The sequence below is a fragment of the Mus caroli genome, unplaced genomic scaffold (genome assembly GCF_978045245.1).
Source record: "Mus caroli unplaced genomic scaffold, Mus_caroli_1 scaffold_13, whole genome shotgun sequence".
NCBI classification, from domain to species: Eukaryota; Metazoa; Chordata; class Mammalia; order Rodentia; family Muridae; genus Mus; species Mus caroli.
The window spans coordinates 86,635,540-86,651,485 of record NW_028227268.1 but is presented as its reverse complement, the minus strand read 5'-3'; the positions used below and the strand labels follow the sequence as shown (position 1 = coordinate 86,651,485).

Sequence of the window (15,946 nt, the reverse complement as noted above, 5' to 3'; positions counted from 1 at the left end):
AAAAGAGTTGCAGTAGACATGATGTATGTCTCTTCATGGCACTAGGTCACTAACTAAGACAACCATATTTTAATTGGCTTAATTTTGGAGGAGTAACTATGCCATTGCTTTCTTTGCTTCATCATCTTGGTTTGTGATCGTCAGAGAATCTACAAGGGCTGGACAGCATTACTGAATACTGAAATCTCTGTCAGCCCTTAACTACCAGCTCAAGAGGCACATTCAAGTTGGAGAGAATGAAGAGACAGTATTATAGAATTTGGGAGTTTTTGGAGAAAGTAAGAAAGAGGTGTGTATGTGCATGTGTATGTGTGTGTATGTTAGTGTGTGTATGTGTGAGTGTGTATGCATGTGTGTACAGACATGTGCACACATAGGCATTCACATTGGCTTGGTGCACACCTATATGTACATTTGTTTATAGGTTCACAGGACTATGCATGTGGGTGGGATACAGAGGCCAAAGGAGGAAATCTATCATTCTCATCCTTACCGCTTCAGACAGGTCACTCACTAGAACTGGAACCCACTGATTTTGGGTCTTTTGCCTAGAATGGCAGCGAGCACACTTCTGAATCCTCTTTTCTTTATTCGTTGACAGCACTGGGGTCAGATGTTTGCGCAGCTTTCTAAGCTGGTGGTGAAGATCTTAACCTGCATCTTCAAGCTTGTGCAACAAGCACTGTTTCTCCCTGGCCCATCTTCCAGTCCCACAATTTAAAAACATGGCGACTGCACTTCTACACATCCCTTTACACATTACTCATTTGTTTCTGTACTCACCCGCAGAAACCAAGAGCTTACTTGTGTGCACACATAAATGTACCAGTTTCAAGACACATGGGCTCTCATCCACTCACCCTTTATCTCAGCTCCGCCTCTTTGATTGACTCCCTGTAAGATACAATCTGGGCATCTCTAGGAGATAAAGGCATCTTTTATATTCAGAAAGTGAACCTATTAAGTGACAATCTAGAAGAGATGAAGCTAAGCCAAGAAGGCCAGGAACTCAGTCCTTTGTACAGCAATGTTGCTTGTGATGTAAGGGTCCTCAAATAACCCTAAAGACTGTGCCTCATTCCCCTTAAATATAAGTAGGAAAAGAATCACAGGAGACTGTCTCATCAGGTAGTGGGCCTGCCACTGACCAGAAAATGCCTTCTGTCTTATTGGCATTGTCTCATCCTAAGGCTCCAACTTAAAGAATTGAAAAATTCATTAACTCACTCAGTAACTAAAAACTGGAATATATAGTATAATATGAAGGAAGAAGATGTCACCAGATGAGAGGAGAGTAGCCCAGCATGAACAGAATAATGGTCATTATTATCCTTAGTTACGTTTCTAAAGGGGATTACAAGAGAAATTGTTCTTTTTTAAAAATGGTTTTGTAATTATAATATTACCATATCATTCCCCCTTCCCCTCCCCCCTCCTCTCTCCAGCCCATGTAGCCCATTGTATTCCTAAAATGATGCCTTTTAATTTTACATATATACATGTATGTGGACATATATGCAAGTGGGTATATAACATATAAATATATATTCTTAGACAAGTAAATCCATCTTGTTCAGTCTGTACATTGTTGCATATATTTTTTCTTAAAATACTTCTATTGACGTTCTCTGAATAAATAAGTAAATTTTAAACAAATGAAATTTTCAGAAAAATAATATAGAATTTAAAAAATCCTTAACTCATTTCTCAGTTACAAAGGATTGTCAACAGGTAGCTAGAGTGTTCTCTTTTTAAAAAAATATTTATTTATTTATTTTATGGATGTATACTGTCACTGTCTTTAGACACACCAGAAGAGGGTGTCAGATTCCATTACAGATGGTTGTGAGCCACCATGTGGTTGCTGTGAATTGAACTCAGGACCTCTTGAAAAGCAGCCAGTGTTCTTAACCGCTGAGCCATCTCTCCAGCCCGCATGTTCTTAATCCACTCATAGTCAGGAGGGGCAATGGTGCGATGAGCTTTTGAGAATCCATCCCATGATTTGAACAGAGATTGACTTTAGATAATGTCAGTCCTGGCCTATAAATATAGAGTCCTTATTGTGTCTTGGACATTAAGTACTGTGGGGTGTATGATGGGTTCAGAGAACAGGACTTGGAAATGGTAAACAATTTTCCACACTTCCAGAGATATATACAGACAAGGCCCTGTGAATCCTAACTAACTCAGTATATGACAAAGGAAATGGTAAGAATGTTACACGTTTGGCATTACTTAATGGTACAATCAAGCTTCTAATGCCGTGACTATTATACATCAAGTTTAAAGATGAAATTACCCAGACCTAGATTAAGAAATGTAGCTAAGCTGACACAGTGAGCAAAGAAAAGGCAGGAAATTCCAATATGCCCTGGACTTTATTCTTGACCCCACATTTCATCTCCAGCACTCTTTTCCACCTGTCAGCAAAGGATAGACTATTTAGCCAAATATGTTCCATCCCTGGCTCGTGAAATCCTGCCTTCCACATTGACTTCTAAAGGAGTCGGGGCACTGGGAGGGGATGGCCTTTCTTATCTAAGATGAATACATTTCCCATTACAACACACAGCTGTCATCCCGCATCACTCAGGATTGTTCCCTAATTCGCAGCCCTCGAAATTGTCAAGCTTCCACTGGACACTTTAATTACTGAAATTTATCTTTAAAAAAGAGGCAATATAAAAGTTGTCAGACGGGTGACTTTATACAGTGATCAAAGCAAAATGCTGAATGCTGTCTAAGGGTTTATTAAAAGCGTTTAATGGACTTGAGCTCACACTTTTTATGCCCCTCCCAGCTCCCCTACAAAGAAAGATAAGATTTGTGCAGATGAGTGTCTTGTTATAGCCAGATATTTGTATAGAATAGAAGATAACCTCCTGACCCTGGTCCACCTCCAGCATACGAAAGATCAATCTTATGTGCCCTGTTCTCCACAGATGAAGAGTCGCTAGAAGGATACTGTCTTATTTAGGGTTTCTACTGGGGCAAGGAAAAACCATGACCAAAAAGAAAGATGGGGAGGAAAGGGTTTATCAAGTATACACTTCCATGTTGCTATTCATCATTGAAGGGAGTTAGGACAGCAATTCAAACAGGACAGGAACCTTTTCCTTTTGCGCTAGAATGTCTGGCATATTGTAAGTTTCATAATGATATAGCATGCAGCCTCAGGAATCTATGGTAAAACTTTTCAGCAAAAGTAATATTTTTCTCTACTTAAAAAGATCTATGCCGGGCGGTGGTGGCACACGCCTTTAATCCCAGCACTTGGGAGGCAGAGAGGCAGGTGGATTTCTGAGTTCAAGGCCAGCCTGGTCTACAAAGTGAGTTCCAGGACAGCCAGGGTTGTACAGAGAGACCCTGTCTCGAAAAACAAAACAAAACAAAAAAACCAACCAAACAAAAATCTATTAGTCGGAGTGTTATCCTAGACATGACGATGGTGTTATGTGTAGTCAAAGGGGAAGTGTAGCCAGTTATCAGATACACAGGAAGGAGAGAAGAAAATCTAGACTTTTAGGAATAAGGATCTAGAAAGGCAACCTTTGGAGGAAAGTATATTGGTATTTATAAAAATAGCCTTGTAAAAAGATCTATAAAGACAAAAATACTGACTGCAAATTAATTAGAAAGTGCCAACAGGCTTCCAAAAGGGACCTGGGTTGTACTTACAGTTACAGCTGTCATTACTCTTTCTCATTACATAAGTAGTGATGTGGGCTTGTTATAAAACATGCAAACTAACAGAGAACTATGTATTCTCACGAACCGACTGTTAGCAATTGTTCAGAATATTATTCTCTATTTCTCTTTTCTCTAGCTATGTTTGTATTTTCAGATGTATATATATTTTTTCATAGACAGTATGATCTTTTTACAATGGTAACTGACTGCATGTGTTCAGATTTTATGTAATCTTCTCAGTCCTAAATTCACCTTTCTTCCTCTTTATTCATTCAGTTATTTTTAATATCCAGATTACTGCAATAAATATTGTATGTTGTTTGAAGAACTAGATACCACCATGCCAGTGCTTAGACCTGTTTATGTTTTTTTTAAGACCAAGGATATATTTCTTTCTTCCTCAGGCAGACTGCTCTTATGATGTTAAGTGGTTTGACCATTGGCAAGCAGGTTGTCTTCTGAATATACATAAAGATACAATCTCTTCTTAAAAGGTGTTTTCTGATAATTAGGAGATACCATTTATACATCATTGTCTATAATGATGTTAATGCAAATAATAATAATAATACAAGCTATTTTCTTCTAAAAGTGTCAACTGACTCATATAACAGATTAAAGTCAACTCTGGGAACTTACCCTGCTTCAATATTAGTGTCTCTGTCTTTTTTTCCCTCACTGTTCTCTAAGAGGACTACAGCCAGCTAGAAATGTCAAAACCTAGGTGATTTCAATAGTAGACTTCCAGGTGTGAGAATATAAAAAGATGTCAGTTTAGAGACACTTGGTGTGAAATCATTGTCAATGCCCAAAGAAGTGGAGGAAAGGTTAGAAGTGGTTCTCTGGGGCTCAGGTCTGTGAACTGGAGTGATACTGGAGTGTGTTTTACGGAGAGAAGTTACCCATGTGGAAATTCCCGTATCACGGGGCATCTCCTCTTCCTTAATCTTTAAGGCACACTTACAAATTCTTTCTGATAGCAAGTCTCAGTGGAGCTGAGCCATATGCTCCTTTTCGGTTCTTGGAATAGTTGATACTTTGAGGCTTAAGACCTATAAATAACTCCCTTCGGAAACACCATTCTATATAGAGAACCTGACCTAAAAAAAAAAAAAAAAAGCCTGACATTTGGATATTGGTCAAAATATTACTCCTTGACATTAAAATATGTCACTGCAGTGTCATAATATTGTGACACATGGTGGTGTCACATCAGACCAATTCCAAACAAAGTCCTCCTCTAAGCAATCCACTGATGCAGGTTTGTGCATTCAGTTGAAATCCTTCCTGATATTGTAGGGTGGTGAGCAGCTTGAAGAGAGGGCAGTGTGTAATTTATGCACTTCATTTGGAAACGGGCCAGCACAGTTTGGGAAGATCCACATAGAAACTGCTCATCAAGATGATTAACGAACACAAACAAGGGGCAATTCTTGTTAACAGCACCAGGTTGGGAAACACCAAAACATTGTGTTTCCCATAAGATATTTGCAAGACTAGCTGTGGGCACCACTTCACATGTGTTATTATTTATGCTGCTAGCTTCTTCCAGGTGGGGTGAGGGTTTAATTTACAGTAGCGAGACATGACTGTCTGTATAAAGCATTATTTGTGAGAGCTCGGAAGAGTTTTACATTGTAGAGGAATAGTTGCAGATCAGTTTAGATGCCCATAGAAGCTGTTTCAATATTCCCAGTGGCCTCAGAGTCCACTTCCAGGACTTTTATTGAAATGGTAAGGGAGGGGGGATGTATAAGTATGCAATGGCATCTTTGAAAACCTTCATCAATAGTTAGCTTCATATTGTATCTTGCTACTTCAGGGGACTTTTTCAGACAGTCAGCATCCTCATTTGGAGGTACATTAAAAAGACAGAATAATCCTACTCAGATCCAATGGATCTGAATTTCTATTTCAGTAGGGTTCCCATGTGAACCATGTATTACATTTGGAGAAGCCTTACTATAAATAAAGGGTGTAAATACAAATTTTATCAAGTGTAACAATACAGGTAATATTAATAAAATAATACACAGAGATAATTATTATTATGTACTTAGAATGCTCTAGGTATCCATCTGAGCACTAAATAACAACTTATCTCTTAAATTATCAAAATACATAGGGGAACAGGTACTATAATTACTGTACCTTTCAGATGAGACATTTGGTGTTTGAAAATTTGTTGAAGGCCAGGTAGTGGTAAGAGACCTAGCAGTTGCAACAGCGCCTACTCCGTGTATTAAGAAACCAGCAGTTTAACAGCCAAAGTCTAATGAAACAGAGGGACTCATGTTCAAACATTGTGGCCTAATTCAAAAGTGCTTATTGAAGAGTTAAGAGGTCAAGGGAATGTGAGTGGTGTTGCCTTCCTTCCCCATGAAGAATGATAGCCAGGAACAACTAAGATGCATACAAAGTAATTGTGAAATATTCGGCAGCCCGGGGCAACCATTATCTCTAACCTATTCAAGCAACAGACCACATTTAAGACTGAATTTGGATTTTCTTTCCATGAGCATGAAGCACAGTTGGTCTCCATGAAGAGCATAACAAAGTCACAGGCAACATTTCATCAATGGAAACCTTGGGCTAATGCTTTCTTTCCTCCTTAAGAGAAATGGCAGATGCATTTGGGAAGCTATTTTCTCAAAGCAGCAAGGTCTCCCCCTGGTCAATCCAAAATAAATACTATTCTATTAGGGACTGAGGAAATATCTGTTGAGTTAATGGTTATGGATACAAAGTGCTCTCTCAAAGGTAATTTGACTGTTTTTCTGAGATTGCATCCTGGCAGCCCTGGCAGGGAATCCTGTGGGTTTGTTACATGTAAGTCTTCCTCAATGATACAACAACAAACACCAGGGTACAGCACAAACATACAGATGCAAAATCCAGACTTAGAGCTTTTCCTTCTAAATTGGAAAATCTGGTCAAGCTGAGCACTCCTGTGTGTAGCACCCAGTCAACTCTGTGTGGGGTCACCTGCAGGACTATGACATCTCTTATGAATTGCTTACTGTGGTGGTAGTGTTAATTCCCCTTTTGACAGAATCTAGAATCACCTGAGAGAGGGACTCTAGGTACACCTGTGGAGAATTATTTTGATTAGGTTAACTGAGGTGGGAGGACCCACCTACTGTGAGTACCACTTTCACCTGTTTGGCTTTCAGGGTATATACAAGGAGAAACAAGCAAGCAAGCAAGCAAGCAAGCAAGCAAGCATTCAATGCTCTGATCTTCTTGCTGTGGCCACATTGTCACCAGCTGCTTTTAGCTTGAGCTGCCTTGTTTCCCTGCCTTGATGGACTATAGTCTGGAACTTTCATCAAAGGAAACCCTCTCATCCTCGGGGTGCTTTTGTTGGATACTCTATCACAGCCACAGGAAAAAAAAAACAAACAAAGACATTCGTTAAGTACCAGTGTTGAGACCAATAGGGCTAGGTCCTAAGCCGTGGAATATGTAACAGTTATGTAGAGAAAGTGAGGGGCCCTTATATGTCAAAAGGTATGTTGGCTATAATCTTGAAAGGAAAGGCCTTACTGGGGCTATCTTAGTGGCTCTGCAATGCTGTTACCTGTATTTTTCTATGAAAGGCAGAAAAAGACTGAAATAGACACAAAGAGAAGAGGGAATAAAATGAGGCAGGAGGAGATCACCACCACCCAAATTGTACCAACAGCTCCTAGAATCTGAAAGAAACCACAGGGGAATTGCCTCCGTAGGCTACAGAGGGAGTCTCTCCCTGGGGGCATCTGAGCTTTATACTCCTGACAGTAGAATGAAGAATAAATTGTTATGTGTCAACCAACATCATATTTTGCAGTTCACTTCAGCATAGCACAAGAAATTTCCAAAGACATCTGTACCTACAAGGGTGCAGATGTAGTTTTTTAGGGGAAAATTGGCAAAGTAGGGTACCATGATAACATCTTCCAGGGCTCTGGTGATCTTTGAATCCAGGTATGGTTAGAGTCATTCATTTATATTTAAATCGCTGCTGAAGCACTGCTATCTTATTATGAAAAGCATGGATTCTTGGATAGATTTATATTTTCATTTCAAACTCAGAGTTTATATTCTAACCTAATAAATGCCATAAACAAGGAATCTTCTCTCTGAAATGAGATAAAGAACAAAAAGGCCTAAAAGTTGCATAGACTTCTGCAGCCATCTTACAAATAGACAACACAGACTCAAAGAAAGCCATTGAGAACCCTAAGATCGTACACATAATTAGTGCAGCATCGAGGTAGACTGTCTCTTTTGGCCTGTCGCTTTCTTCCCTTTCTCCCTTCGCCTTTCAAAACCCCCAGCATTCAAGACTACCTTCTTGATTACTGAAATAGAGTGTGCTGTAAAGACGGGTGTAATGGAACGTCATGTTTCTTCAGAAGGAGGGTAGACCTGCTCTCTATCCATCAAAGGAAATACTCTTAAGTCCATCTCCAAATGTGACTTTTTCTAAGCAAACTAACTTATCCAGAACATTTAAGTCAATTCATATGTAACCATAAAAGGGTCTTGTCATGATGTAAGCAATGTTTAATGCACTAAAGGATACAGATGTTTAAAAAAAAAGGAAGAACAACTCAAATGGTGACTTTTCAAGGAGATGAGAGAAATGCTAGAGAATAGGTCATAACCCATTTATTAAAAAGATTAAAAGGCCCTCAGAAAAACCTGAATAATTAGGCTACATAAATTGACAATTAAACGGTGACTTTGGGTTCCCAAGGATAATATAAAGGAGAATTATATACCAATGCTTATTTTAGGGAAGAGATGGGGTTGTGTCAGAAGAGAGAGAGAGAGAGAGAGAGAGAGAGAGAGAGAGAGAGAGAGAGAGAGAGAGAGAAAGACTTTATTACATTTTATTTCTAAAAGTGGTGCTTTTACAGTGATCACAGACACTCCACTAAGGAAAGCACTGTCTAATATGTTGTCATATTAGCAAACTTTTACACCTATCTTAGTCTCAGGGTATCAAGTTTGGGCTCTACTCTGCATAAATTTCACACTCCAACACAACACAACTATTTTCCTTAACGCAATACTAGAACTCCCTAGAAACTCATGGAGTCTATATTGCTGTAACTAATTCAAGAAATAATGATTTTTTTTTTGGTAACCAGTCAGAATTTGATTCTCCAGGACTCAGCAAAAACCAGCGTGTGCCGGATGCAGATGCTTCTATGTAATCTTGAGTGCACTCTGTTATCTCTGGCACATGTACATCTAGCCATGCCGCAGCCTTTTCTTTACCATCAACAGATATGCTTCTGATTCAAAATTTGAATCTCATTTAAACATTTATCTTCTAGAGGTCAGAGAGGCTAAAATAAAACTATTTCTTGTCTCAAACATTTGAGTAGTGACATCCTTGCCTTATCTTGGTTCAAGCAATGTTCAAGGCTTAACTCACTAAAAGGAAAAGTTGAAAAGTTGTTTTATTTATTTTTTTTTTGGCAAGCCTTACCTCCAGTTATATATAGCATGGATGGTGCTAATTAGCTTCACTATTACCAGAATACCAGAAGAGTCTGGTCTATGTGAACAGGACACTGCCTAAATGATCCATCTCTTACTTTCATCTCACCAAAACTGGGCTCATTACTTGAGAGTGAGCCCTAGCTTACAGGTAATCAAGACAAACCTTGGTTTAGCACATGCACAATAGAAAACTGAGCTAAAGCAGTATTTCAGAATCTTAAACTTGTACTAGAAAATGATTAAGCAGTTAAAAACTTAGAGCTGTGGGTAAGTCAAATGGAGAGGGGTCCAGAAATGTTATAAAGCAATACCATTGAGGAGTAACAGGATAACAGAATGAAGACAAACAGAAGACACACACACACTCACTCACATACTCACTCATACACACACATAGACTCTCACACACACTCATACATACTCACACACACACAAACACACATACACTCACACACTCACTTACATATACAAACACACAGAGTCACTTACACACACACACACTCACTCACACACACTCACTCACACACACACACTCACTCATACACATACATAGACTCTCATACACACTCATACATACTCACACACAAACACACATATACTCACACACTCACTTACATATACAAACACACAGAGTCACTTACACACACACACTCACTCACACACACTCACTCACACACACACACTCACTCATACACATACATAGACTCTCATACACACTCATACATACTCACACACAAACACACATATACTCACACACTCACTTACATATACAAACACACAGTCACTTACACACACATACACACACACACACTCACACACTCTCATTCAAACACACACACTCAAAAAAATATTCACACATACTCATACACACTCATACAAACACTGGAACATACACTCACATACACACACAGACACAGTCACACACACACACACATACACACACACACACACACACACACACACACACACACACACACACACCACACACTCTCACACACACAGTGGCCAGGCCACATATACCAGAGACAGAACACCTGGATGATAAACCACGGGGCCTATTTTGCAAAGATCTCGGGAACAATTTTTGTGTCTAGAACAATCCATCTTTAGAAGATCCTGACCTTGAGTTTTTCCTTCATCTTCCTTATACATAATGTACTGACTTTTCATAGATTTGTTTGGATTATTATTCTATGAAAAAATCCTTCCTACTCCTTACTGATGGAACACAAATGAGTTTGTTTCTCAAATGTAAGCATGAGATTAGCTAGAAACAACATTCATCTGAAAATGCTACACCATTCACCAGGTCTGATAATATGCTATCTGAGCTATCTCTCTGCCTCCTGCAGAGAGCCTGCTGTTTCCTAACTACTTTGTGTGATGTTATATGATCCTCCTCAGCAGAAGTGTGTTGATGCATACAGCTCAATGGGACCTACTCTAGCACAGACATATACTGGCGACAGAGACTACCCAAATACTCATGTGCTCACATTTGCACTCTTCCCATTGCGTCTTGCTAGGTATTTTAAGGTGTTCGTTGATTAAATATCTAGTACCATTAACTCTAATTTTAACTTCAATTAAATGTTTAGGCTCCATTTAGCCTATGCTCACAAAACAGTGAGTCAAGGTTCTCATTTCCAATGTTTTCAACCATGATTCTTCAGTTTCAGAATATTGTCTATGTAGTTTTATATATTTGAATGAGCCAATTTATCACAACTTAAAGAATATATAATGATCACATTAAAGATAAAACTCACATTGGCTGAAAAGTTAATTTTATCTCATGTTTCTTAGACTGCCTCTATGTAAATCCAGATGGTGTTTACAGATGTGTGAAAAATATTACTTTTAAAAAATTATCTATTACAACAAAAATAATGATTTCAGTTGATATCTGGCTGAACTGCTTTTATTTTCTGACCTAGTTATTTCTGGATTTTACTTAGACATGAAGACCAGTGATCTTAGGACCCTGTGGAGATTTTAATTTTGAAAGGAACTTAACAGTTGTAGCTGGTGAGCAGCTGGTTCTAAGAGCCAGTATGTGCATATCACATCCTTCTGTCTTTTAGATACTTTGTGTGATGTTATAGAAGAATGCATAGTCCAAATATATTGATACATACATCTCAATGAGACCTAGCCTAGTCCTCAGAGAATCCTTGTTCAACACACACACACACACACACACACACACACACACACACACACACACAAATTGGTTTGGGCATAAGCAAAGAGAGTCTCTGTTGAGTGATTCAATGTCTTAGAAGTTCTAACTGAGCTGGCACTATTGGTCTACACATGTATCAGTGGCACATCTATGGAGCAAAACTTAGAACTAGGGATCTTACATGATCAACCACATTGCAGGTACTTAGTGGCCTGTTATAAGTACAACATTGGGATAATGGAAAATGTACTACAAAAGCAGCACATATATGTTAGATGACCCTCTCTCTCTCTCTCTCTCTCTCTCTCTCTCTCTCTCTCTAGATACTCATATCTATCTATCTATCTATCTATCTATCTATCTATCTATCTATCTACCTATCTATCTATATTCTAACAGTATATATGTATATATACACTCTATAGGTAGAGCTAGATGATATAGATATAGATGTAGATGCAGATGATATACATATAACACATACATGTTACAACTACATAATCTAAAATATAATAAAACATCATTTGTTTCATTTGTTTGTTATAAGTAAGTTACTCTTCCTGTGTCATAGGAGGGACAAAACACGACAAACTTGAATCCTGTACTTAATGACCAAAGTATGAATGAACATGTTGGCTTTTCCATATTCACTATTTAAAATAGATACATAAAACATACAAAATGTCACCAGCATAGGCCACAGGACTTCTCTTTATCAAGGCTTAATCTCATCCCAGCCAGGCTGCTCCTCCTCATGTAATTGTTAAGCCCCTAAGAGCTTTCCTCTTCTCATCACCTCATGGTTCCTTGTTACTTGCTCCATGTGAACAGAGTACACTGCTCAACCTTTGGCCCCCTGTGGAAACAATTTACACTGCTTCCCTTAAAATATCGCAGATAGATACATTTTTTTATTAAGGGTCCTTTAGAAGTCACTTTTCTAATAGACTAGTCTTTTTTTTCAAATAAAAAATCAGCACCCAATGCAAATATATAAAGAATATTGTTCACAATGTTATGACAACTTTAGCTCAACCCTGATGGTCACTGCACTTTCTCCCCTTTCACTGACCACCCAGTCTGAACTTTTGTATTGGTTGTAAGGGTAATAGACAACTAATGACATATTATAGGCAGATCCCTGGCTCATCTGTGAGGTATTATATGGAATGTGTGAGCATTCTCATACCTTATAAAATGGACTTGCCCGTCTTCCTTATTAACTCAAGGTAGAGCTCTGCATCATAACTGGATATCCCAGAATGGGCATTTTTGATTTATGAATATGGAACTCTGGAAAAGGGATTATAATACAGACCAGGTTTATCTGGGGGAGGTGATGGAGGAAACTGTAAAATGAGACACATTTTATTGATACTGCGGTGGGGATATCAGACAGAAATTGAAAGTCATTATTTAGAGTCTGGATTTGGACTAGAAGTAGAGGGAGGCAGGGCATGAACTTAGAAGGAAGTTCTTCTGTAGGGGCTACATCTGATACCCTTGAAAGACCTCTCTCTGCCTCCCCAACTATCTGTCCCCAGCTGTCACTTTGAGGGACATAGCAGGCATCAGCTAGCTTCCTAACTGAACCCGGACAACATTTGTAAGGCAGCACAAACAGTCAAGGAATGAAACAGCAAAAACTGTTTATGTTCATTTACTTGTACATGTTTTTCAGTGTTTCCAGATTAAAAACTTGCATTTGTCATGACCTCAGTGGGGTACAAATGAAAATGCTCATTCATATCTTTCAGTAGTGAGAGCTCCCTTAATTCACTCACTGAAGAGATAACTCTGTAGTATTACAATAATCAACTTGCAGTATATCCTCTATTAATGCTTACAACTGTAGCAGTTCCTAAGCGCTAGGAGACATTTATTCATTTACATAATAGTGAGAGACTTTCACCCTTGTGAGACCATCCATTATCTCCTTGTTCCTCCATGGAAGGATTTCAAATAGGTACAATTATATGGAGGGCCATTTAATAATTACCTGTCTAAATGACCAAACTTAAAGGAAATACATATATGCGGTGACCAACACTAACTAAAGTCACTAAATTATAAACATATCTAGGTATTACCAGTGACATTAGGCTTCGTAGCTTCCTCGCACTGCAGAAGTACAATGGTGAGTCTGTGAGACTGGTATGTAAATAGGAAACATATTAATGGGACTCTCCTTGAAACACTTTCAGCATCACTATAGCTTATGCAGTGACATTTTAAAGTTATTTTCCCCGTCTGTCCCTTCCTAGTTAGCCACATCATGGCCACTGCCAAGGAGAGAAGGCACTGTCTGATCCACAGCTTCAAAGAAGTTGGTGAGATTCCTGTTATAAAATTGCCAAAGTTTAGATAATTCATTCAAGCTTGGCTTTTTTTTTCCTCCGTGCACTTTTCTAAAGAAAATTTAAAGTGTCAAAAATACATATCTTGTGCTCATTATTAAATGCTAAATACCACCGTGTTTTGAGCTGCCTCGTGGCCATTAGAAAGGAAACAGGTGTTCTGATAGATTATAAAGTGTGAGTCAGATGATGTGCAGGACAGAATTTTAATGAAGCTGCTCACACGGAACTCTGACTGGCCTCTTGAATGTGCTGCTTAAGCCCTGAAAGTAGTCTTCAAGACAAAAATCACAGGGATACAACTCAGGAAGCACTCATTAATAATCAACAAGTAAATGGGATGCGGAAAATCATTACATTGAGATGCCTTTGCATTTCAATGCAATTTAATACAGCATCAGCCTCAGGAGAAGGTGGGTATCACTTGAAAGGATGTCCAAGTCTTTGTATATATGCAAATATAGGAATAGTTCCTTCTAATTGGCACAATAAGTTCTCAGTGAAGACCATGCTCAAAGCTAGGATTCTAGGTGTAGCATTTTATGAGAGATGGGGGGGGGTAGCTTTGAGGTGTGGCATCAAAGAACCATTATTGATCACTTTCATTAGGACTGCACCTAAAGATCTGTAAAGAATCAAATGCTCTACCTTTTCTCATTAAAATGTCTTAAAATGATATATAAATGATATTCATTTAGAGTTTTGGGTGTGTGCTCACATTTCAAAAGTAAGCTCTACAATATAAATATCAAATCTCTTTCCATTCCAGGAAGCCGAGACTACCCCTAAGTTACCAGGTATTTTTTCATGAACAATCAGAAATTTTGCCATGTGTTCAGTTATAGGCCTTCCCCTTTGAGACGCTGGTTATTCTAAGTGGCCAGATCTCAAGGTAGGAAGGAATCACAGCAGTTTTCTAAGATTAAAGAAGGTATCTATACTGTGGGTCCCAGAGTCTCTAAGTCATCTTCCTACCCAATCCCTGGTCCTCCATGTTCCTTGTCATGGAGGCTTAGTAGAGAAGGTTCACCACTCTCTAAAAGGATACAGAAGTCAGATCTTTTCCTTTTAGGGAGTCGTCTGACTGCTTTCTTCTGGGTCTACTCACATTCCTCTGTCTAAGCTCCCTTACTCTTATCTTAATATCTCTTATTAAAGCTGCTCCTTGGGTTTTTAAAAGGATGCTTTCTTCTTTCCTTTAAGACCCCATATTGCCATCTCTGACATAATGTACTGTACATCTGAATACTTTCCTACTTCAAGTTCTTATCATGGCTCCTGTGATCAAAGCCTCCCTCTCCTAATAAAATTCATTCCTGAAAGGTAAGTATGTTTCAGCATCCTTTCCCAAGCAACCAAATCCACTTGGAAATGTTTGTCTTTATTCAGTATTTAGTGTTTTCTGCAGAAATCTGGATCACAATCAATTATTATAATCTCTTTCTGTCACCACTTTAAAAAATTTTTTTAATGTGTATGGGTATTTTGGCTGCATGTCTGTCTCTGCACCACATATAAGTCTAGTGCCCATGGGTGCTAGGGAAGGGCATAGGATCCTCTGAAACTAGAGTTACAGATTGTTGTGAACTGTCATATGGGTACTGAGAGTGGAACCCAGGCCCCCTAGAAAACAAAATAGTGTCCTTAACTGCTGAAAGATCAGAGGTGCTCCCTCTAGAGATAGTTTGATTTGTACCAAGAATGTAAGGACACAGATTTTTTTTGGGACACTCTTGGCATTGCAATTCAATCATTATCAATATACAATTCTGGAGAAAAATGTGTCCCAAGGCTAGTACTGTAGCTATTTTACAACAAAAAATTACTAAACAGTTCATCAAATGAGCAACATTTTCAAATGAATAAAATTCCCTTTGGCCAAATGAATGTAATTAATAAAAATGGAAATTTACTTATTTTTATTTGTCCCAAGTACTTGTAGAATAGACCAAATATTGGCCCATGACTGACTTATCTATCTTTTTCTAAGTCTTTATCCAGAGCAAGACTCTGAAATCTTCCTTTTTTGTATCTGCATGGTATAATACTTTGTCTCCAGAGCCAATAAGATGATTCCATAAAGAACTGCTTGTATGAAGGCATCATCAGTCAAAGCAAGATACACACTTCTGAAAATAAATAGTAATAAGAATACATAGTGTCTCTACAAAATGTGTCCTAAATTATGCATCTTGATTTAAAAAATCATATAAGA

General features: G+C 38.4%; 1 protein-coding gene across 8 annotated transcripts in view; it reads right to left on the bottom strand.

Moving 5' to 3' along the window:
- Nucleotides 1–15,946, bottom strand: part of Tenm2 (teneurin transmembrane protein 2) — a 1,223,220-nt gene that overhangs the window by 713,259 nt on the left and 494,015 nt on the right. The gene's annotated exons all lie outside the window — the stretch shown is intronic.